This window comes from Hyla sarda, chromosome 2, assembly GCF_029499605.1.
Source record: "Hyla sarda isolate aHylSar1 chromosome 2, aHylSar1.hap1, whole genome shotgun sequence".
Classification (NCBI taxonomy): domain Eukaryota; kingdom Metazoa; phylum Chordata; class Amphibia; order Anura; family Hylidae; genus Hyla; species Hyla sarda.
In genome coordinates this window covers 114,139,953-114,165,861 of record NC_079190.1, presented here as the reverse complement: position 1 = coordinate 114,165,861, position 25,909 = coordinate 114,139,953, and positions in this window count along the sequence as shown.

The window sequence follows — 25,909 nt, the reverse complement described above, 5'->3', positions numbered from 1 at the left end:
TCCCCCCACCTTCTTCACCGGGTACTGGTATTGCCACCCACCGCCCCACTATGTCACTGGCACATTTTCAGGACTCATGATGCTGCTGATGCTGCCTCCAGGCTGTCTCATAATGCCACCATATCTTCTCCTCATACTGATGACAGCTCCAGGCTGTTTCATACTGCCGCCATATGTTCTCCTCATGCTGATGCCAGCTCCAGGCTGTCTCATTCTGCCACCATCTGTTCTCCTCATGCTGATGCCAGCTCCAGGGTGTCTCATATTGCCACCATATGTTCTCCTCATGCTGATGCCAGCTCCAGGCTGTTTCATTCTGCCACCATATGTTCTCCTCATGCTGGTGCCAACTCCAGGCTGTCTCATGCTGCTGCCCCCTCCAGGCTGTCTCATTCTGCCACTCTATGGTCTCCTCATGCTGCTGCCACCTCCAGGCTGTCTCATTCTGCCACTATATGGTCTCTTCATGCTTCCGCCACTTCCAGGCTGTGTCATTCAGCCTCTATATGGTCTCCTCATGCTGCCGCCACCTCCAGGCTGTGTTATTCAGCCACTATATGGTCTCCTTATACTGATGCCACCTCCAGGCTCTGTCATTGTGCCGCTCTGCGACAGTGATTCTAATAGCGATGCCTGTAATCTGCATCTCATACTGAATAACAGTATAATTTCACTAACCCAGTACACACCCTATGCTTGTTACAGCAAGGCAAAGTGTTCTACACCCCTATTGAGGCTCTCTGTATGCTATAAATAGCCGTTTTTAATAGAGATTCCGCCGTGAATAAATTCGGACTGGACCAAATTTTTTCTGAAAATTCTGAGAATCGGCCGAATCAAATTTTTCAAAATTTCGCTCATCTCTAGCTGCCACAATGAATAAGTCCATCTATTAGCATTGTGACACATAATTTTAGTATTAGCAACACAACGCATACACCCACACCAGTGTAGGCCCATCCTCTTCATGGGCCTACACTGGCACGGCCATGGAAACAACACAATATACTGCAGCCTGCTATTCTACTTAGCTCTGGATCTAAAGGTGCTTTATTGGTACTGGGACTTCATGTAGCGCATTTTTTACAGTCAGAATAAATGGTGGTGACACTAGAATTTATATGATGGTGATTGTGTCTCTGGACACACTATTAAATAGTTTTTCTACCATTTTGTGTCTCCAGCTGCTATGCATTCTACCCATTTCTGTGGTTCCAAACTACAAAAAACCTGTGATCCATCATTCATGTGCTTTTCTTACTCCTAGTAAGTATGACTGAAGTTCAGATCACATACAGGGGTTTGTTTGCAGTCTATAACCATGGCAACACATATAAGCGCATAGGTGATGTAGACCCATAATAGTAAAAGATTGTTAAATAATACTATTCACAAAGTTGTTCCATTTTTGTTGCATTGTAGCTACAGTATATTAGAGTTATTCCCCCTTCAGACATGTTCAAAGAATTTGTTATGAATGTCTGATTGGTCAAGGTCCAGCCTCTAGACATGAAGTGGAAAGGCTTTATACATTAAAGAAAGAAAGCTACAGAAACAGTTTAGCAGGCTAGCATGCATGACCACCTATCCACTTTGTAGCCTCCCACATGTTACTACTGTCTTGACTTGCCAAACAAGGGCCAGTGAACCCTTCTAATCTTCACACATGGTTATCCTAGAGGATGTACTGTTTCATTTGGTTTTGTAAGTATTATGTGAATATATATTATAATTGTATCAAGTAGGAATACCCCTTTAAAGAAAAAGAAATAAACATATTGATCTTAAACAGAAGCTGCTTCCTTTATATTTCAGGCAAGCCTTGAAAATTTGGCACTTACTTGGACAACAGACAAGTAGAGATTTGCTTCTCAGCAGAAAAATGTTTTGTTAATGTCCTCTCCTAAATTCCATTCAGTGACCCAAAGCAGCAGAAGGGTCTAATCCCCCACGACTCATATGAAAACACATTAGCACTTGTTGATGTCACCAAGATAATAGCACGAAACAAAGCTCGCCCCTGTCCACTAAACTGCTGAAGGGTCACACAGAGGTTGTGTTGTTCAAATTGTTCAATAAATCACTGAAATGGGCAAGATTAGAAGAAAAAAAACACAAAAATATGCGGTAAAGTTTAACCTCTGGGTGTAAACTATCGTAAAGGAACAATTATCATAGTATATAGACATCACAATAAAATGCATATTTACCACATATGTATCACAGTATGAAAAAGTATCAAAAGTAAGACTGAATGAATGGGTATGTAGCTTAAATAGTGCCTGTGAAACAAATAAAGGTGCTATTTTCACCAATTGTTCTCATCCATCCTAACTAAGTAATAATGGTAAAGTCACTGGTGGTCTTGGGCAGTGAAGCAGTTAAAGGGGAATTCCGGCTAAACACATCTTATCCCCTATCCAAAGGTTAGGGGATAAGATGTCTGATCACGGGGGCCCGCCGCTGGGACCCCCCCATGATCTCCGTGCAGCATGCGCATACTTTGCGGGGCTGCTCCTCCAGTCTCGGAAACTTCTGTGTTTCCGGGACTGGAGACATGATGTCACGCCACACCCTCTCCATTCATGTCCATAGGAGGGAGAGGGCTGGCCCCATCCATTAATGTCCCTCCCTCTCGTGACGTCACTCCATGAGGGAACTCACCCCTGATTTCCACTCAAGGGCTGGTCCTACTAATGGGAATTGTGTTCCTGTTCTGATAAAAGTGCAGGAACTAAGTTTCCACGCGTTCCTGCAGGACTTGACCCCTGCCTCCAATCATGTCTATGGTAGGGGGCATGACGGCCACCTCCATTCATTTCTATAGGTGGGGGCGTGACGGCCATCACGCCCCCTCCCATAGACATGAATGGAGGGGTGTGTGGCATGATGTCACGCGAAAGCGTGGCTTGATGTAACGTCTTCAGTCCGGGAAACACAGAAGCAGCACCGCATAGAATGAGGGTGCTGCAAGGAGATCGCGGGGGATTAGATGTATTTTGCCGGAACACCCCTTTAATGGTACAGACCCTGGTAGTCCAGAGTAGTGAAGGTTTTCATGCTCTATTGTCATGTACCTTTAGGAGTTCAGGCCTTTGAAGACCATTAAAAAATAGATCTCTTAGCAATTGCACAGTTACCACCTGCTAAGATTGGCCCTGCCGTATTGGAAATTTCCATTTTACCACAAGTACAGATTTACTGTATATTTCTAATTTCCATGTATAATAATTAATTTTAGATTTACATCTCAGGAGCCTGTAGGTAAATAATACGTGGTATATTAGATCCCATCCAGCATGTACAGCACAAGTCATTCTTCTCTGGATTCTGGCACATGATATTAAAATCTCTGACAGATGTAGTTCAGAATTTGACAGCAAATTGCCACTTACATCAAGTAACAACACATACTGAGAAAATGGCAGCTTGTTGTCAGATTCTAAGCTCCAGTTATCAGAATGTAGAATGTCAGCAAATATGAGAAAAGGTGGACCTGTTCTGTGAGTCATGTATGGCTTTAAGAACTAAAGCAGATATTCTATTACACGCAATATATTTAAGCTATGATCTATCATACCCTGCGCAAAGCCGCAATGTCCCAACTTCCCTCATTGCATACACATTCTACTGTATTCTTGGTACATAGTTGCTATTTGTATCGCTCTATACACCATTTCTTAAGACAGCACCTACAAATCACAATACTGCGGTGGAAAAAAAGGTTTTTATGAAAATACAAAGAATTTTTATTACATGGCATAGATACAAATAAAATACATGAAAAACAGAGATGAGTGCTGTAAACTGTAAAATGAACCCCTGCAGAAGCTAAATCAATAATGAGCACTAATATATATATATATATATATATATATATATATATAGATAGATAGATAGATACAGTGGGGCAAAAAAGTATTTACACAGCCACCAATTGTGCAAGTTCCCCCACTTAAAAAGATGAGAGGCCTGTAATTTTCATCATAGGTATACTTCAACTATGAGAGACATATTGAGAAAAAAAATCCATAAAATCACATTGTCTGATTTTTAAAGAATTTATTTGCAAATTATGGTGGAAAATAAGTATTTGGTCAATAGCAAAAGTTCATCTCAATACTTTATATACCCTTTGTTGGCAATGACAGAGGTCAAATGTTTTCTGTAAGTCTTCACAAGGTTTTCACAAACTGTTGCTAGTATTTTGGCCCATTCCTCCATGCAGATCTCCTCTAGAGCAGTGATGTTTTGGGGCTGTCGCTGGGCAACACGAACTTTCAACTTCCTCCAAAGGATTTTAATGGGGTTGAGATCTGGAGACTGGATAGGCCACTCCAGGACCTTGAAATGCTTCTTACGAAGCCACTCCTTCATTGATTGCCCAGGGCGGTGTGTTTGGGATCATTGTCATGCTGAAAGATCCAGCCACATTTCACCTTCAATACCCTTCCTGATGGAAGGAGGTTTTCGCTCAAAATCTCACGATACATGGCCCCATTCATTCTTTCCTTTACACGGATCAGTTGTCCTGGTCCCTTTGCTGAAAAACATCCCCAAAGTATGAAATTTCCCCCCCCCCCCCCATGCTTCACAGTAGGTATGGTGTTCTTTGGATGCAACTCAGCATTCTTTCTTTTACCAAAAAATTCTACTTTGGTTTCATCTGACATTCTCCCAATACTCTTCTGGATCATCCAAATGCTCTCTAACAAACTTCAGATGGGCCCGGACATGTACTGCCTTCAGCAGGGGGACACGTCTGGCACTGCATGATTTGAGTCCTTGGCGGCGTAGTGTTACTGATGGTAGCCTTTGTTACTTTGGTCCCAGCTCTTTGCAGGTCATTCACTAGGTCCCCCCATGTGGTTCTGGGAATTTTGCTCACCGTTCTAGTGATCATTTTGACACCACAGGGTGAGATCTTGCATGGAGAACCAGATCGAGGGAGATTATCAGTGGTCTTGTATGTCTTCCATTTTCTAATAATTGCTCCCACAATTGATTTCTTCACACCAAGCTGCTTGCCTATTGCAGATTCAGTCTTCCCAGCTTGGTGCAGGTCCATAATTTTGTTTCTGGTGTCCTTCAACAGCTCCTTGGTCTTGGCCATAGTGGAGTTTGGAGTGTGACTATTTGAGGTTGTGGACAGATGTCTTTTATACTGATAACAAGTTCAAACAGGAGCCATTAATACAAGTAATGAGTGGAGGACAGAGGAGACTCTAAAGAAGAAGTTACAGGTCTGTGAGAGCCAGAAATCTTGCTTGTTCGTAGGTGACCAAATACTTATTTTCCACCATAATTTGCAAATAAATTCTTTAAAAATCAGACAATGTGATTTTGTGTTTTTTTTTTTTTTTCTCATTATGTCTCTCATAGTTGAGGTATACCTATGATGAAAATTACAGGCCTCTCTCATCCTTTTAAGTGGGAGAACTTGCACAATTGGTGGCTGACTAAATACTTTTTTGCCCCACTGTATATAACAACCCCAAGGAGTGTGATATAAGTTACACAAAAAGGGCACACATGGAGTGCCAGGTAAAATGCTACAGACTAAGTGTTACCACATAATAACAGTAAGAATGCATGTGCAAAGATGCAAATAGAGCAGCATATTAAACATCAAGCACTGCAAGGAATACTAACATAACAACGAGCGACTGGGAAACATCCTTCCCCCGGGTATCTATAGGTATAACTTATTGTGCCTATAGGTATCAGGCACTTATATTAAAAAATAATATTGACTATTCACTAATCACTAATGACTTGACTTATACAGTAATCAGAAAATCTTTCTATTATCCCCAAAGGACATTATCATGAACTCTCACAATGGTTATGCTTATCTTAAAGGGGTTCTAAGGTGAAAAACATTTTTTTTTTTTTCAAATCAACTGGTGCAAGAAAGTTAAATAAATGTGTAAATTACCTCTATTTAAAAATCTTAACCCTTCCAGTACTTTTCAGCTGCTGTATGCTCCAGAGGAAGTTGAGTAGTTATTTTCTGTCTGACCACAATGCTCTCTGCTGACACCTCTGTCCATGTCAGGAACTGTCTGGAGCAGGAGTTTTGCTATGGGGATTTGCTCCTTTTCTGGACAGTTCCTGACATGACAGAGGTGGCAGTAGAGAGCACTGTGGCTGGATAGAAAATAACTAAACAAATTCCTCTTTAGTATACAGTTGCTGATAAGTACTGGAAGGATTAAAGGAGTAGTCCAGTGGTGAACCCAGTGGTGAACAACTTATCCCCTATCCTAAGGATAGGGGATAAGTTTGAGATCGCGGGGGGGGTCCGACCGCTGGGGCCCCCTGCGATCTCCTGTACGGAGCCCCGACAGCCCACTGGAAGGGGTCGTGTCGACCTCCGCACGAAGCGGCAGCCGACAAGCCCCCTCAATACAACTCTATGGCAGAGCCGAAGCTCGGCAATCTCCGGCTCTGCCATAGAGATGTATTGAGGGGGCATGTCGGCCGCCGCTTTGTGCGGTGGTCGACACCCGCTATCTGGCCAGAGAGCCTGGCCCCCGTACAGAGAGATCGCAGGGGGCCCCAGCGGTCGGACCCCCCGCGATCTCAAACTTATCCCCTATCCTTAGGATAGGGGATACGTTTTTCACCACTGGACTACCCCTTTAAGATTTTTTCATAGAAATAATTTACAAATCTGTCTAACTTTCTGGCACCAGTAGAGATGATTTTTTTTTTTTTTTCCACTGGAGTACCTCTTTAAAGAAGTTCTCAATTTTTTTAAGTTGGTCTTTAACAAAGAGATAACCTATGTTTTCCTTTGTAACCTATGTTCACATATGGAACGCTTCTTGTTTTCATGGAATTGATACTTAGTAAAGTTCCTAGTGAACTTTAAATCAAATCTTGCTCTTGTTCTATTCTTTTAAACTGCCCTTCTTTGCCGGTTGCCCCTTTCCTTTTCACCTAATTTCTTTTGGGGTTACCTTGGATTTAGCATTAGGTTATCTACTATACTTTTGCCTAAACAATCCTACTTGGAATAACTGGTAGATATTGTAAAAAAAAAAAATTAAATTGTAATTTAATTAAATTGTATGCCTATATTGCTGTTCAACTAATTGATTCTGCTTAAAAATGTAGAGATTTGTTTTATACATTCTGGAATGGTATGTAACATACAGGCATTCATCTGAACATCATCCAGGTCCTAGGCACTTGGTATGTTCAGTGGGTGACAGGATTTATTGACAGAGGCTCTTTGCTTTCATCTTCTTATCATGTTTCTTTAAGAGCCCATTTATTTTTGTCTAGTTTAAGGAGAACATTACTGAGAAGCAGAAATAACTGTCACAAATTTCCATGGACAGACTTGAGATTGTAGATTCCACTGGATTTTCATATACCCCAATGTCCTTAGCACATAGGAATATTATTCCAGAACAAGGCTTAGTAATCGTCGAGGGATGACATATTGGATGCAGTATATAATCAGCGTCTCCCGCACTACCAACCAGTCGAGGGATGACATATTTGATGCAGTATATAATCAGCGTCTCCCGCACTATCCACCAGTACCTGTAGATAGTGCGGGAGAAAACAAGTGACAGTTTTCCTTTAAGCCATTAATTCAGGTACCGCTTTACAGACAACCTCAGCTTTTTCCATGATCTTCTCCTCTATTCATAATATCTGTTGAGGGCCCATGACTGTGTCAGTTTCTGAGCCAAAGCTAGAAGTGTATTCAAAAGGAATGTGAAATATAAAAGAAGGACTTACACTTCTCCTTCCCATTGGATCCATTTCTGAATTTACCTCCAAAACTGCAGTGGTAGTTAAAAAAAAATCTGTGTGGAAACCTAGTCTAAGACTCCTCAAGCATTTAACCGGTTGCTGTCTAAGGACGAGACAGTTTGTCCTGAGATGGCAAGTGGTGTATGACGTGGGCTTCTGACTCGAGCCCGCGCCATACTGGCCGCCCACCAGTTCATTCCTGTACCTGGGGGCTGCTGATAATAGCTGACATGTGGCGATCACCGCGGCTGGCTATTAACCCTTTAGATCAAAGTTGACGCAGTGTCTAAAGGGACATTTAAACCATCCCTGGTGGTCCAGTGGGGTGGATCTTTCCCCCCCCCCCCCCCCCCCGCAGTGCAGTTGCGAGGGGGGGGGGGCGATCCACTGTGGAGGTAGCAGGAGGGCTTACCTCTGCTTCCTGCTCATCCACGGCTCTGAGATGGATAGAGTCTGAACCAGGCTTTATCAATCAAGCGCAGAGCACACAGATCATTGTGGTTCTATGATTCCTCCTAAAAGTCCCCTAAAGGGACTAAAAGTGTAATAAAAATAAAATAAAAAAAGTTGAATAAAAAGTTTAAAAAAACACCCATTAACCCCTTCCATATTAAAAGTTTTAATCACCCCCCTTTCCCAAATTCCATATAAAAAATATGTATAATAATAGCATAATAAAAATAAACATATGTGGTAATGCCACGTGCATAAATATCCATATGCATAATCTTGGTCACTTTGTATATCCTAAAAAAAATTATAAAAAGGGATCAAAAAGTCCCATCAAAACAAAAATGATTCCTATAAAAACTTCAGATCATGGTGCAAAAAATTAGCCCTCATATAGCCCTGTATATGGAAAAAAAAAATTATAGGGGTCAGAAGATGACAATTTTACACATGCTAATTTTGGTGCATGTGGTTATATTATTTTTTTAAGTAGTAGAATAAAATAAAACCTACATGAAAAGTCTCTAAAACTACACCAGCCCAGACCTGGCATAGCTTTTTAGTGTATGTGAAGAGAGAAATTTGAGAAAATGTAACCTGCACAAAATGTATCAATTTATTATACATTTAATAAATGTGGTTCTTCTACACATTACCAGCACACAAAAAAAGGTGTAAAAAAATGCTTCACTTACACCTACAATGATAAATGTGGGCCATGGTGTTATTTTTACCGAAAAGTGCACTACATAGAATCGGAAGCCCTCTAAAGTTCCAAAATGGCGGTTTTTTTTTTTCAATTTTGCCCCACAAATATTTTTTTTTCTGGTTTCGCTGTAAATTTTGTGATGAAATTATTATAATGACATCAAAGTACAATTGGTGGCGCAAAAGCGCAAAAAAAAAAAAGCCCTCATATGGGTCTGTATGTGCAAAATTGAAAGTGTTATGTTATATCAGTCATCTTCTGCTCTGGTCTGCTCGATCTCCGACCAGAGCAGAAGACCCGTGGAAGGCAGCGGAGGCAGTTGAGGGGACCTCCATTTGCCGTTCTGGATGATCGGATCTCCGCGGCAGCGCTGCGGCGATCCGATCATCCATTTTAGTGACCGCAATGCTGCAGATGCCGTGATCTGTATTGATCAGGCAACTGATTGGTTAATGGCGGATGGCGGTTGGCGGTTAATGGCGATTGCGGATGTCGCCCATTACAGGCGGGTCCCTGGCTGCAATGAGCAGCCGGGACCTGGCGCGCATGACCTGAGCATCGTAAATGTACCACTGCACCAGGACATACATTTACATCCTGCGTCGTTAAGGGGTTAAGGGGTTAAAGGCGTAATCCATTGGAAAAAATGTTGTAAATCAACTGGTCCCATGAAGGTTAAACAGATTTGTAAATTACTTTTATTTAAAAATCTTAATCCTTCCAGTACTTATCAGCTACTGTATGCTCCACATGGAGTTCTTTTCTTTTTGAATTTCTTTTCTGTCTGACCACAGTGCTTTCTGCTGACACTTCTGTCCATGTCAGGAACTGTCCAGAGCAGGAGCAAATCTCCATAGCAAATCTATCCGGCTCTGGACAGTTCCTGACATGAACAGAGGTGTCAGCAGAGAGCACTATACATTGCAACTTGCCATCTATAAACATCACAAAAAATGTATAGACATTTAAAAAAAAAATGTTGATCAACTGTTTTTTTTATTAAAGAATTTTTCTTGAAAACAAATATTTGACAGTGAAGAAAAATATTATAAAAAAAATATATATATATATATATATATATATATAATTATATAGTGTATATATATATATATATATATATATATATATATGTGTATGTATATATATATATATATATATATATATATATAGATATATATATATACATACAGTACAGACCAAAAGTTTGTACTCACCTTCTCATTCAGAGTTTTCTTTATTTTCATGACTATGAAAATTGTAGATTCACACTGAAGGCATCAAAGCTATGAATTAAAACATGTGGAATTATATACATAACAAAAAAGTGTGAAAATATGTCATATTCTAGGGTCTAGCCACCTTTTGCTTTGATTACTCCTTTGCACATTCTTGGCATTCTCTTGATAAGCTTCAAGAGGTAGTCACCTGAAATGGTCTTCCAACAGTCTTGAGTTCCCAGAGATGCTTAGCACTTGTTGGCCCTTTTGCCTTCACTCTGCGGTCCAGCTCACCCCAAACCATCTCGATTGGGTTCAGGTTCCGTGACTGTGGAGGCCAGGTCATCACTCTCCTTCTGGGTCAAATAGCCCTTACAGAGCCTTGAGGTGTGTTTGGAGTCATTGTCCTGTTGAAAAATAAATGATGGTCCAACTAAACGCAAACCGGATGGAATAGCATGCCGCTGCAAGATGCTGTGGTAGCCATGCTGGTTCAGTATGCCTTCAATTTTGAATAAATCCCCAACAGTGTCACCAGCAAAGCACCATCACACCTCCTCCTCCACACCAGCACACCTGTGAAGTGAAAACCATTTCAGGTGACTACCTCTTGAATCTCAACAAGAGAATGCCAAAAGTGTGCAAAGTAGTAATCAAAGCAAAAGGTGGCTACTTTGAAGAACCTAGAATATGACATATTTTCACACTTTTTTGTTATGTAAATAATTCCACATGTGTTAATTCATAGTTTTGATGCCTTCAATGTGAATCTACAATTTTCATAGTCATGAACATAAAGAAAACTCTGAATGAGAAGGGGTGTCCAAACTTTTGGTCTGTACTGTATATATATATATATATATATATATATATATATATATATAATTATAAAGACATTTATTAATTAAATATGCATATAAGACTAAAACAAATAGCCAAGGATCAGGGCCCGGCTCCAGCCATTACATAAGTGTTAGCACCAAAGTACATATTATTTTCTTAAAGGAGCAAAACCAAATAAACCAGTTGCACAGCTTTACATCAATTTACACTAAACAATTCTTTACTGTTGCTCACAAATACTGGCTTCACCTGAGAAGTCTGCAACTGCATTCATGTCCTTGTTATTAATATATTATTTGTAAGTGATTTACAATGTACAGCTCAATGGAATATAAAAGCATTATTCAAATAATAATGGTATAAAGTGCCTCTGGTTAATAAAGCAGTAATGAGACAACAACTTTATAGAATGAAATGTTTGAAGGAGATCAATGGCCCTTTGTGCTTACAGACACATCTGTTTTCACATTTCATGCCTAGCCCACAGCTACCGGATAGGCAAATGTGTTTTAATCACCACTACTGGCCTGAAAATATAACGTCTAAAACTGTTTTACTGAGTCATAGGTGGAAAAAAAGGTAAATGTCGGCTGCTTCACTTCCCGGGCTTCAAAGACTTTCTCACAAAAGGTCTCAGGTAACAGGATTTCCATATCCATTCAAAAGCCGTATGTTGAGAGACAAAGGATTAAGCAGAATAATGTGTTAAACTTCACAATTGATGAAGGTGCTCACTACCGTCCAGCTGGGTACATAAACCAGAAATGTTCTTGGGCTTCCGAAATAAGGAATCTTAAAAAGGATTATTAGTCGAGTCCCAGCTAGTTTATAATAGAGGGAGAGACGGACATATTAAGCATTGTAAGTAAAGAAATGGGGCAAAGAAATAGGCCCTGCAATCTCCGGCCTCCCAGGAATCTGCATGGATGGAGCAAAGTCTGCTTTGTGCCGGATTATGAGCAACCACAGCCGTCATGCCAACTCCCATAGACATTACGAGCCTTTGGATAGAGAATGAGGTGTCTAGGGGCGGAGTACCCCTTTAATATAGTATTATATCCTGCTGCAAGTGTTTTTGTTTGGAATATTATGTAGTTTCCACACTTCAAGGGTTAACTCACTTTCTTGTGTTTCTTGCCTTCCTTTTTCTTGAAAGTATAATCCAACTATTGCCTGACGTTTGCTCAGCAGATGCCAGGAGGAGGGAAACGTGCACACTTGGCCCATAAACTGGGGGTTGCAGTGGGAATGGCTATTGGACAAATGAGAGTCCGGCTGACAATTATTTAAAGTATATAAACAGATATAGTGTTGTTGTTTTACAATGTTTGGTACTATTCTTCTTTTAGGGCCAATGACCATTGTTCTCAAATTAATCTTTGAGCCACATATAATACTTGTGAACCAGAATTAGATTGTTAACGAGACCGTGTATGTGGTAAAGCTGTTTATTAACCTTTATCCCCTTGTTTTTGAGTTGTTGTAATTAACACATTTATTGCGTAGAAATAATTGGCTTAGCTGGGAAAAGGTCTTCTTATCTTTATTGCCTTTCTTTTAAATAATCCTTCTTCTGGCATATACATACATACAATCAGGTTGTGTAGACACGGTTAAACAGAACTCACAGTTTCTACTCCACTAAGAAGGTCCACTTTATGGTAAATTTTGTGATAACACCCCCTCTATATGACCTTGTGTGATTCATGCCACATGTTGATGGTACCATATTTATTAATCTTGGTGTTTGCTGCCCCTTTTAGGGGTAAGTTCACACGGCGGAATGTCTAAAGGAATTCTTCCGGAATATTCCACATGGACTTCTGCTACAACATCCCATGATTTCAATGGAATTCTACTGCACTCTGCACTCTGAAAACCCTGATTCTGGTGTCCACAGAAAAAACTGACTTGTCGGAAACGCATTGCCGGAACTTTCAAATGTGCTAAATGTCTGGCTATGTTTTCCGGGTGTATATTCCACACATTTTACTACCGTGTGAACATACGCTAAGGACATCTCCAAGGGGGATTCAGACAGTTCTCTCAGTTATAGTGCGGGTGAATGAGCAAAATTATGTTTTACTTATCCCGATTGGTGGTCCCATTAGTGAGATACAGCCCCCACTGCTAACATTAGCTCTTTTGTATAATGGAGACGGGTGCCGGCAGGAATAAGGGAGAATTGGGGATTGAAGCAGGGATGCTTGCAATCCTGGCTCCTGCCTCCATTGCGCAAAAGAGCTCATTGCATATTAGCATAGGGGGGGGGTCTATCTCAATTACGGGACCATTGCTCAAGGTGAGTAAGACATTGTTTTACTCATTTACCCGCACTATCAGCCTGTGTGTGGGGTTTAGTGTGGGTAAACAAGCTGCCAGATTGCCTTTAAAATACCAGACGATTTGGCGAACCAGGGAGAAGTTGGAGCGCATCAGGATGGGACACAGTTATAATTAGTTCATTTATGGGGCATAGTTTATAATTAATTCACATATTGTGGAACAGAATATTATTGATTTATTTGCGGGGCATAGTGTGTAATAATAGGGGGACAAAGTTTTTTGAATTTCAGGGGGGGAAAGGGTGTTCCGAACTTCACAGCTAAGGTGTATATTGTAAAGAATTTATAGGGTGGCATGATTTCAGGGGCTACAGCAATGTTGTTTTTTTTAAACAGTGTGCCTCCAGCTGTTGCAAAACTACAACTTCCAGCATGCCTGGACCATCATTGGCCATGCTACAGTGTGTGTCAGGGTTATATTAAGAGAATACACTGAGTGGTAGTATTATATTTAGAGGATACAGTTAAAGGCAGAGGCAGGTAAATATTCAGAGGGCACAGTGTATGGCAGGGCTATATTCAGAGGGCACTGTGTGGCAGGGTTATATTCAGAGTGCACAGTGTGTGGCAGGGTTATATTCAGAGGGCACAATGTCTGGCAGGGTTATATTCAGAGGGCACAATGTCTGGCAGGGTTGTAATTATTATTGTCATTATATAGAAAATGAAAATCTGCTGACCTGGAGCTAATGATGTTCGGGCATCAAACACTACAGTGAAGATGTAGCTGGAAGAAGTGATGGCAGTCTGGATCAGATGGAGAAGAAAAAGACTTAAGAGAAAACATTACCTGTGAGCCATTGATATCATTGTGTATTCTGTCTGACTGTATCCCATCAGTGCTGTAGTCACTTGTAAGGTCTACAACTCCCAGCATACCCTTACCACTACTTAGATCATACTAGAAGATGTAGTTTCACATGGTAAAAACTTTTTTAGCACGTTACCCGTACTTAACAATTATTATACTTGATTATTATTGTCAAAATAATTTTCTGCTACAAGATATACCGCAGGCATCTGTCAAGCCAATTGTAATCCCGCCCCTGGGCATCTCCTTTACAATTGCTTTCTTGTGTAGCAGTTAAGTTCTTTCTGTGTTCACACAGCCCATAAAAAATACATGACTCTTCTACCACTATGGAATATTTCCCTTATTTATAGTCAGACGTGTTTGCTTTGAAAGCAAACCTGCTTGTGGCATAGTTGGCAAAGTACTATGCAAACAGGGAAAAAAAACTGCACTATACCAGCTGTTCACATCAGGTGGTCTAATATCTATGGTGGCAAGCAGACTTATAAGCATGGGCATACTTAGGAAAAATAAAATGGGCATGTCAGACCCCTGTACATCAATCAAGTAGAGGCTGGGAGGTTAGAGTAAGCAAGGAGGCATGCCAAGCTGTGGCACTTAAAGGGAAACTGACCGCTGGGTCACCGGCACTAAGCCCAATGCACAAGGTTATAGTAGCATAGTTCATAAGGTTATATCTTTATTTATATATATCCCTAATGAGTCCCTACTGAGTACAGGTGAACCGGATTAAAATGGGTTATCCACCATAAGGTGATTTTAGTACGTCCTGCCAGACAGTAATGGACATGCTTTTGAAGGATCTCTGCTTGTTTTGAGGCTAAATGACTATGTTGTGGGATTACCATAATACTGTGGCTAGCTTTTGGTGAACTGGTATTTCCTGTTGAAATTTGTTTCCTCAATTTACAATTCCATGAATCCTTGTTTGGAGAAATCCCACAACGGGTATTGAAAGTAGATGTCCGTGCTGCCAGTAGTTGATGACCAGGAACGGTGAGAATAACAGTTTTATTAACACACAAAGCGTGTCGGCATGCCTGACGAAAGGGCCATCCCGGCCCAGAAACGCGTTGTGTGTTAATATAACAGTTATTCTCACCATTACTGGTCAAGTCTGAATTCATCAACTACTGGCAGCGCGGACATCTACTTCCAATACCCGTTGTGTGATTTCTCCTATCAGTTGCATGCCAAGCTAGCGTGGGAAGTCTGCAGCAGCCAGAATTACTCCCATAGTGATTTATTTAGCTTGACGAGTGTTGTGCCTTGCCTTGCACAACCTAAGAAGGTTAGCGTATATATAGCACCATCACAACTTCATTTATTTAATAATCGTTCTGCACACAGGAGCGCTTTGTGCTTTTTCTTTTTTTTCTATGATTCCTTGTTTGTAAGTGTGAGGTCACTTTTCTCCCTCCCACATATCAGCCACCCCACCCATTGAAACAAACCTGTGATCCCTTACATGCAATAGACCAGTGTTTTCTGACCAGGGTGCCTCCAGCTATTGCAAAACTACAATTCTTGCAGAATAATCTTCCACCCAGTGGTGGCCCTACCCATTGAAACATGGGAAAACCTGAGACGACACTCATTTTGTATGCTGTTAAAAATAAACATTGTGGCAAAAAAATCACCGAAGAATTGCGTGACCACCATAAAACACAGGTACAGACACTATATTATGAACTACTCTAACTTAACAGCTCCTGTAGCATATTCAAATAAAAATAAATCCCAGTATACCCCTTTAAGGCTGTATTCACATGGACAGTATCCTGAGCATATTTGATGCACAGGATTTGAAGCTGCACATTTTATGCTATCGAATTGACTGAACACAGCTGAAAATCTGCAGATTCAAATCCTGTGCAGGATACTATACATGTGAATAGACCCTAAAGAGGACCTGTGACCAGTTAGGAAAACTTGAACTCTCCATATTACTTTGTAGCCTCAGCCTCATTGATAAAAAAAAAAACTTTTTTGTTTGTGTCCCTCCTATGTTCATAAGCTTTAGCTATATTATTATTTGGCTCCCAATACAAAGTAGCACCAAAATAGCCTACCTACACAAAAACATAAACCTGGTCCTGTCTGACGCTACCCATTGCATTGCTCTAACACTGTCTGCATTAATATAGCAGTTTTAGGCTGGAATTTCCACTAAGGTTTTTCAGCCAAAAAACACCAATAAAAATGCCATATCCACTTGGCGTTTTTCAGTTTGGCATTTTTAATCCTTTTGGTCTTTTTTCTTTGCAATTTTAAGCTCCCTGGCAATTTTTGAAAAACGACATCATGTTGAGACTTTGGCATTTTTTAAGGAAAACCTTTGCGTTTTTCTCCTATAAAAGTCTATGGGAGTAAAAAAAAAAAGGCCAAAAAAAAAGCCACGTGGGTTTTAACATTGGCGTTTTTGTGGGCTTTTTTTATTCTTTTTTTTTTTTTTTACTTTAGTGATCCAAAAAAGGGATAGAGTTAACTTTTTTTTTTTTTTATTAAATTTCATAGCTTACCAATAAAAAAAAAAAAAGATACAGTAAAGATGGAAAATTGTAGGGAACAAAGTTTATATTTTTAAGAACAACATTTTTTTCATTCAAGGACCAATTTATGTGAACGGGCAGGGACATAAAAATGTAACTGGCAATATAAAAAATGGATGAAGGGGCCAGGTAATTGTAAAAATAATATATTTTTTAAATTCATTTTTTATTAATAATGTTTTTTTTTAATACGGTAAAGTGTTTTAGAAAGTGTGTGTGATTTTTACTACTTTTCAACTTTATTCTCTCTCCATGCTAGGAGCTTTAGTATCTGCACTAAGAGACAGATCACAGTGGGTGTCACTCCTGATACCCGTTGTGATCGTTCCTTATAATCTGGAGAAATGGGCGGCAAGCCGCACTTCTCCGCAGTGCCTGGCTGCCCTCTAAAGTTCTCTTCAGATTAAAGATTCATATTTGGCGCTGAGAGTTGTGATTGGCTGGATGACAGTGGTCACAAGTCCATTTAAATGTATGGCCAGCTAATGTTTTAAAATCAACTGGCGCTAGAATGTAAAAAATATTAATTATTCCAGTACTCATCAGCTGCTGTATGCTCCAGAGGAAGTTGTGTAGTTCATTCCTGTCTGACCACAGTTCTCTCTGCTGACACAGCTGTCCATGTCAGGAACTGTACAGATTACGAGCAAATCCCTATAGCAAACATTTCCTGGACAGTTCCTGACACGGATAGAGGTGTCAGCAGACAGTGTTGTGGACAGACTGGAAAGAACTACACATCTTCCTCGGGAGCATAGAATAAATTTATAAATCGGTATAACTTTCTGGCACCTGTTGATTCGTAAGAAAAAAAAAAAATTCCACGGAGTACCCCTTTAAACTCAAATTGCTGGCAAGGTTCCTGTTTCCAGTATATTGAAATGGAAGCCTAAGGCTCAGTTTCAACTTGGGTATTTCTGGGCGTTTTTCCCCCAAAAACGCCAAACGGCCCCATGGCGTTTTTTTTTCAGGGAAAAAACGTTGAGGCCAGATGTTAGCTGCAAGTCAATAGAAAAACGCGAAATGCCATATCCACGTTGCGTTTCTCAGTTTGGCGTTTTTTTATTTATTTATTTATTTTTTAATCCTTTTGGTGTTTTTAAGCTCCTTGGCAGTTTTTCAAAATAGCAGCATGTTGAGCCTATGGCATTTTTTTTTACTGAAATCGTGGTGTTTTTCTTCCATAGAAGTCTATGGGAGTAAAAAAACACCAAGAAAATTGCCATGTTGGTTTTAACTTTGGCGTTTTGCATGCGGTTTTTACTCTTTTTTTTACTTAAGCGATCCAAAAAAGGGATGGAGATACCTTTTTTAATAAAATTTTGTAGGGTACCATTAGAAAAATAAATAAATAAAAAGATACAGTAGGGATAGCAAAAATTGTATTTAACAAAATTGATATTTTTTTATAACAAATATTTTTTTAATTTTTAAACAGGGATCAATTTATGTGGATGGCCAGGGAACTAGAAAAATAGCCGACAATAATAAAAATTAAAAAAGGAGCCATTTAAATGTAAAAATAATATATTTTAAAAAATGTCTTTTGTTAAACTTTTTATTAGCCGAGTACCTGGCGCTGCCTGGTTTTTCCTTCCTAATCCTTGTTGGGAAGGAAATCAACAAAGAAGGAAGCTTTTGACTTCATATCCCATATATTGTTGTCATATCCCAACCTCATATCCCTTCCTCATATCCCGTCCTCATATCCCATCCTCATATCCCATCCTCATATTCCGACCTCATATTCCTTCTTCATATCCCAACCTCATATTTTGTCCTCATATCCCAACCTCATATGCTGTCCTTATATCCCGTCTTCATATCTCTTCCTCATATCCCGTCCTCATATGCTATCCTCATATCCTGTCCTCATATCCCATCCTCATATCCCATCCTCATATCCCGACCTCATATGCTGTCCTCATATCCTGTCCTCATATCCCATCCTCATATCTCGTCCTCATATGCTGTCTTCATATCCCATCCTCATATCCCGACCTCATATGCTGTCCTCATATCCAGTCCTCATATCCCGTCCTCATATGCTGTCCTCATATGCTGTCCTCATATGCTGTCCTCATATCCCGACCTCATATCCTGTCTTCATATCCCATCCTCATATCCTGACCTCATATCCTGTCCTTATATGCCGTCCGGCCGCCATGAGGGGGGATACAACCCATACAACTGTATGGGGCCCGGAGCTTCAGGGGAGCTTGGCCGTTTTTTTTGGCCTTTTTTTTTTTCTTGCTTGTCAGTCAATGAGTGGGCTCGCCACCACTCCTGACTGATAACTTACAGTTAAGGCCTGCCACTGTGCGTGCCGCCACTGCTGCGGTCAATGCTGCTTCCTGGAACCTCCGGGGCCGGCTGTCTCTGTAAATTTGCAGTGGCTGGCGGGAGGTACTATTTACTCGCGCACGCCCGCTGCGCATTGATACAGCCGCCGCCGCATTGTAGCGCTGTGGCAGAGCAGAGGAGAGTCTCTCTGCTGCCTGCTGCTGACTGAGCAAGTCAGGTGTGCCGCAGCTCTGCTCCGATGGCTAGCTAGCGCTAAGGTGAGTGGTAGCAGTGGTGGGAAATGAGCACTACTGCACTAGTGCAATATATATTGTGATTTGGGGCTGGGGGGGCCCAGAGGCAAAGCAGCACTTCATAGCGTCCGTGGCAAGCAGCTGAGCTGGGGCCTGCTGCCTGGGGAAAAGATATGAGGAATAAACTATATGGGGGCAACAATTAGCAGCAAAAGGGGTGTACAACAATTATATAGTGGCAATAGTTTTCACAGAGGGGCCTACCACAACTATATGGAGCCCCCTATATAGTTTAGGTAGGCCTCTGTTCATAGTTGCTGCTTCCATATAGTTTGGGTAGGCCCCTCTGTTAAAGGAGTAGTCTGGTGAAAAATAACTTAACCCCTATCCAAGGATAGGGGATAAGTTATAGATCACTGGGGGGGGGGGCAAGCGCTGGGTCCCCCGCAATCTCCTGCACGGGGCCCCAGTAGTTTGCCAGAAGCTGACGTCTGTACCCCCCATGAAGCCACTGCCTGCACACCACCTCCATGTATCTTTATGGGTACATGGAGGGGCGTGTCGGCCGGCGCTCCGTGCGGGGTACGGCACGCCCCCCTTCCAGCCGACTGCCGGGACCCCGTGCAGGAGTTAGTGGGGGGCCCCAGTGCTCGGACCCCCCGCTATCTATAACTTATCCCCTATCCTTAAATAGGGGATAAGTTATTTTTTACCAGACAACTCCTTTAATAGTTGCTCCCGTATAGTTGTTGTAGGCCCGGGCCCCTCTCAGAGAGGCCTACAACTATGTGGGAGTAAAACTACTAATAAAGGGGTCTACCCCAACTATATGAAACACATACCCTTAAACCCCTCTATAACCCCTCTTTTATTGCATAACCCCTTAAAGGAGTAGTCCAGTGCTGAAAAACTTATCCCCAGCAGTCGGACCCCCTCGCGATCTCCTATACGGGTCCCCGGCAGCCACGAAGCGGCGGCTGACATGCCACCTCAATACAGCTCTATGACAGAGATGATGTGTTGGGGACATATGAAAGAAGGTAGTGTAGAATCTGGTTTAAAAGAGTAATCATTTTGCTTTTTAAGGTGTTTTTTCTTAAATGTGGCAGGGGAAGATTGCTAGAGAGATTAGAAAAGGTAGAGTAGTTAGTGTTAGTGTAAAGCCCTGCTGAAAAGAGTCTACCTTCATATTCTTTGTAGTACTAAAAAGAAATGTTAAAAAATTGGGGGTGGGTCGTAGGGGAGATCTATGGGTGGAGTCAGAGGCCTATGGATGGAGTTGGGGCGGGCAACTGCGTGCAGTGGGGGGGGGGGGGTCAGGCCTTTAGCTGTATAAGGGGGCCTCAGAATTCCTGATGGCAGCCCTGTATTCCGTCCTCATATCCCGTCCTCATCCTGTCTTCATATCTACTGCTCCCAACATGGAGTACACTTCTGTTACCTGTTGCGATTTGTCTATTAATGTACTACTGCTTCTAGCATGGAGCAGAGTGTGCTCCATGTTAGGAGCAGTAGTACCTGCAGTTAAGGACAGATCACAGCAGGTGTCACTCCTGACACCCGCTGCGATCATCCTTCATTGCTGAGTTGTGGAGCAGCTTTCTCCATCCCTCTGCATCTCTACACTATACTTCGGCCAGCCAGTGACGTGAATAGAAATTCACATCACTGATTCATATTTCCCGCTGAGAGCGGTGATTGGCTGCCACCATCTGGCCAATTACCACTCTGGGCAGAAAATATTAATCAGTGATGTGAATTCTATTCACATCACTGGCCGACCCGGAGTATAGTGTAGAGATGCGAGCGCTGTAAAGAGCTGCTTCGCATCTATGCAATTTAAAGGAAGATCACATCAGGTGTCAGAAGTGACACCCACAGCGATTTATTAAACACATTATTACATTACTAATAAAAAGTTTTACAAAAATTATAAAATATATATGATTTTACATTAAAATTGCCCCTTTCTACATTTTTATTATTGTCTCTGCCTCCCACATAAATTGGTCCCTGTTTAAAAATAATAAAAATGTTATAAAACAAATATACATTTCATTAAAAATAATGTTTTCCATCCCTACTGCATCCTTTATTTTTTTTTATTAGTTTTTAAAAACACCAGAAAAAACGCAAGAAAAAAACGCCAAACACAGAAAATTTTGGCATTTTTTCTGGTGTTTTTTTTTTTTCTTGCGTTGTTTTGGGCCAGAAAAAAAACAAGTCGAAACTAAGCCTTATGGATCCTAATAGATTTATTGCTGTAATAGAATTTGTCTACTTGCCACTAAGAGCTGCAGACACTGTGGATATCTGTTCGGGTATAAAAGCAAACTATACCATTACGGGACCTGATGGATGTTGGCAAACTTTTGAAACTGCCTTTTTAATTCTCAGCCAAGTGTCAGTGTCAGCTCCCTTCTTGGAGGGTCTAGGAGGTGAAGCAAGTGAGGTGGTATGCTGGGAGTGGCACTTGAGCAGCTCAGCTCCACCTCCTTGACACTTGGCTGAAAAATAAAATTATAAATATAAATTATAACTTTACCAACCACCATCAGCTCCAGGAATAGTACAGTTTCCCTTTTATTTTTTTAAAAAGCAAAGTAGACCACACTGCTGCGTCTGTCAGGATCCAAATAAACCTAATCGTACAAAAGAGAACTGATGCTGAGGCTAAGGAATGTGGTCTGAATTACCCAAAGTGCAAGAAAAAGTGTAAACGTGTTACACAAAAAAAATGTGCGCAAAGAATGCGGTCTATTGCAAACCCTTCTCCGAAAGGAGGGAGGCCCCTCAACAAACCTTAAACAGCCTGAAACCGAAACTGCCTGGTGTTGCTCATAACAACCAATCATAGCTCAGCTTTCAGGCAGATTTTGGTTTCAGATAGGTTGATATATGTTGGTCACTGTGTTGTACAAATCCTAGGGCTTGGTCCACCAAAGACAATCTGTCATGCCTTGCACAAAGCATAACTGTGTATCAAGTTTTCCTAGAGTATCCTTTAAAGGCATACTCCAACGTTTAACAACTTATCCAACCTCTGGGACCCTTCCCACCATTATATCCAAAACAGGGCCCCAAGAAATAAGGGCTGCATGGATTGCCGGGTCAGCACGCTCCGTACTCAGGTATCTCCAGTGCTCCAATAGAGAATGAACGAAGGTCAGGCCACTGTGATCAGAAACTTTTACCACAACCTGTGGATGGGGCATACGTTGGTAAACACTGGAGTACCCCTTTAAGGAACGGTAATGTAGTAACAAGCACATTTTTGCATGATCAGTAAGAAATTACTTTTCATATTTTTTTATTTTTTTTATATGTACCTTAGTAGATAAGGCTGCACCCATTCTGATTCATTTACTTTTCCCCTGTGACACACATTCCTTTACAGTAAATTCCACCTCCTTTCTTCACCCTTCACAAGACAGCGGGGGCTGCTAAGACATTCCTGAAAGGATCAAATATTTCCGAATAGTTTCCTGCATGAGAAAAGTATCTTTCAACAAATCTCATTAGATTTTTAAAGTGGTTTTGAAAGCACATTTTATATCAGGTCCAAGCCCCTGGAGTCTCACCAAGCTAAATTTTATCTTCTACTTAGACAAAAAGAAAAGTATCCAGACTAACTTTACCTATGTCTTTTGAAAATTGCATCACTGTCTGTCTCAGTACTTACCAAAACAAAAACCAAGGTTCATGACAATTAGGCTCTTGTCTTTGGATGAGATATAACTGCTATCTTTACACAATAGAGTCTACCTTGTCCTTGCTTGAGGAACGTCTGCTGGCTCACAGATAAACAATTTTTCAGACAACCAGTCATTTAGCTGACACCCTTAGAACATATCAGATTGAATTGTCCATTGAGAGCAGCCTATGGGGCCCTGAACCAGGATCATCTAAAAAGTTCCTTGAAAATTAGTAAATATCAGGTTTAGATGACTGTAATAATGTGGAAAATGGTTTGGGAATAAGGGAATAAGGTGTCTGATCGCCGGGGTCCCACCACAGCACACAGCGCCAGGCGTTCATTTAGAACACTTGGTGCGGGTGGTGGGGGTTGTGCACTCACGGCCACGCCCCTCATGCAAGTCTATGGGGGGAGTGTGACGGTTGCCACGCCCCCTTCCATAGACTTGCATTGAGGGGGCATGAAGTGACAGCACGAGGGGCATGGCCGTGACGGCACGACCACCGCCGCCTGCTCCAAGCGTTTGGAATAAAATGTTCTGAACGCTGGGGCATGCCTTTTTGTCCTTCCTAGCTGGCATTATCTTGCACCATTAGACATGGGGGTGTGATGTCCCAGTACATGTATATGTTCCTGTACTACCTGTAGGCCCTGTCAGGTTGAGTCCCTCAGTGACCTGGGGGCTCCCCTGCAGGGACTCCCCTTGTTCTCCTGTTAATTTAGTAAATTTGGTGTATGTACCTTTAAGAGCATAGACAGGATCCTTATGTCTAGATAGTATACAGGACCTTTGGAGGACCCAAGAAACTGTGAGTAATCCTGTCACATGTTATGTTATGCAGTTACATGATTTGTTGCAACATGTACGTCCCAGGCTGACCAGTTTTAACCTATGACCCACAGCTTGACCAATTGGCTATAGTCCTGCCCCCCCCCCCCCCCCCCACACACACACACATACTATATAGAGGGGTGGCCATCTTTAATTAGCTCTCTTAGACCCTACCATCTGATCTGAGAACAAGTCTTTGCTGAAGCAGCTACCAGAGATCTCAGGACAAGTGTTCAGAATCTGGAGTACCACAAAGCTACAACTCTCCAGTAAGTCTCAAGTCTATGTCTGCAGTCACCGAAGTTAGTCAAGTCCTGCACATAGTACAAGTCAAGTCTAATTACAAGTCAAGTTAATTACAAGTATATTGGTCCAGCAAGCTGCAAGGTCCTCTGGGTCCTGGTCACCTCTCCGGGAATTCTGCCCATAGTTGTGAAGATAATTAAACCTGTCTTCTACTCAGTAAAGACTCCGTTTACCCTCAACTGGTTGTGGACTCTATTCACTACTAGCCCATGGGATAGCGGAAATTTCGAAGTGTTAACGGGAGTGCGAAATCCCATAGAAGCGTATTGGGCTTTCCTTCAAGGTGGAATTCCGCCATGTGAATAGACCCTTAGAATTGACAAATTTTGAAGTATCATTCAATACAGAATTTTAATTGTAAATAATGTGATAATGAACTGAACTGAATAAAGGTGGCATGATGCAAATAAAGATTATATTATGTGATATTTTTGTAAAAAATTATTTATGTAAAGAAAAATGTGACGGTATATGGTTTTATTCCTGAATTGCAAATATGACAGAATATGCACATATTTAAAAACAGTACGTGATGCACTCTGTGAAGCTTAAAGGGGTACTCCGGTGGAAAAACCTATTTTTTTGGATCAACTGGTGCCAGAAAGTTAAACAGATTTGTAAATTACTTCTATAAAAAAAAATCTGCATCCTTCCAGTACTTATTATTGGCTGTATATTACAAAGAAAGTTATTTTGTTTTTGGATTTCTTTTTTTTTTCTGTCCACAGTGCTCTCTGCTGACACCTCTGAACTGTTCAGAGCAACATAGGTTTGCTATGGGGATTTGCTCCTGTTCTGGACAGTTCCTGATACGGACAGGGGTGTCAGCAGAGAGCACCGAGGACAGAAAAAAAAAGAAATCCAAAAAGAAAATAACTTTCTCTGTAGTATATAGCAGCTTATAAGTACTGGAAGGATTAAAGGGGTTATCCAGGAAAAAAAAATTTTTTTTATATATCAACTGGCTCCAGAAAGTTAAACAGATTTGTAAATTACTTCTATTAAAAAAATCTTAATCCTTTCAGTACTTATGAGCTGCTGAAGTTGAGTTGTTATTTTCTGTCTAAGTGCTCTCTGATGACACCTGTCTCAGGAACTGTCTAGAATAGAAGCAAATCCTCATTGAAAACCTGCTTCTCTGTGCAGTTCCTGAGACAAGCAGAGATGTCAGCAGAGGGCACTGTTGTCAGACAGAAAAGAACAACTCAACTTCAGCAGCTGATAATTATTAGAAGGATTCCCTTAAGGACACATGACGTACCGGTACGTCATGTGTCCGCTCCCGACCTATAACGTGGGTCGGGCCCGGCCTCTAACAACGGCCGGGACCCGTGGCTAATAGCGCGCGGCATTGATCGAGGTGCTGCGCGCTATTAACCCTTTAGTGAATGTGAAACCTTGCCGGATAGCTCAGGGAGCTGTTCGGGATAGCCGCGGTGAAATCGTGGCATCCCGAACAGCTTACAGGACAGCTGGAGGATCCCTACCTGCCTCCTCGCTGTCCGATCGCCGAATGACTGCTCAGTGCCTGAGATCCAGGCATGAGCAGTCAAGTGGCAGAATCATCGATCACTGGTTTCCTATGAGAAACCATTGATCAATGTAAAAGATCAGTGTGTGCAGTGTTATAGGTCCCTATGGGAGCTATAACACTGCAAAAAAAAAGTGAAAAAAAAAAGGGAATAAAGATCACTTTTCCCATAAAAAAAAACACAGTGTAAATAAAAATAAACATATATGGTATCGCCGGGTGCGGAAATCCGAATTATAAAAATATATCGTTAATTAAACCGCACGGTCAATGGCGTACGCGCAAAAAAATTCCAAAAAGTCC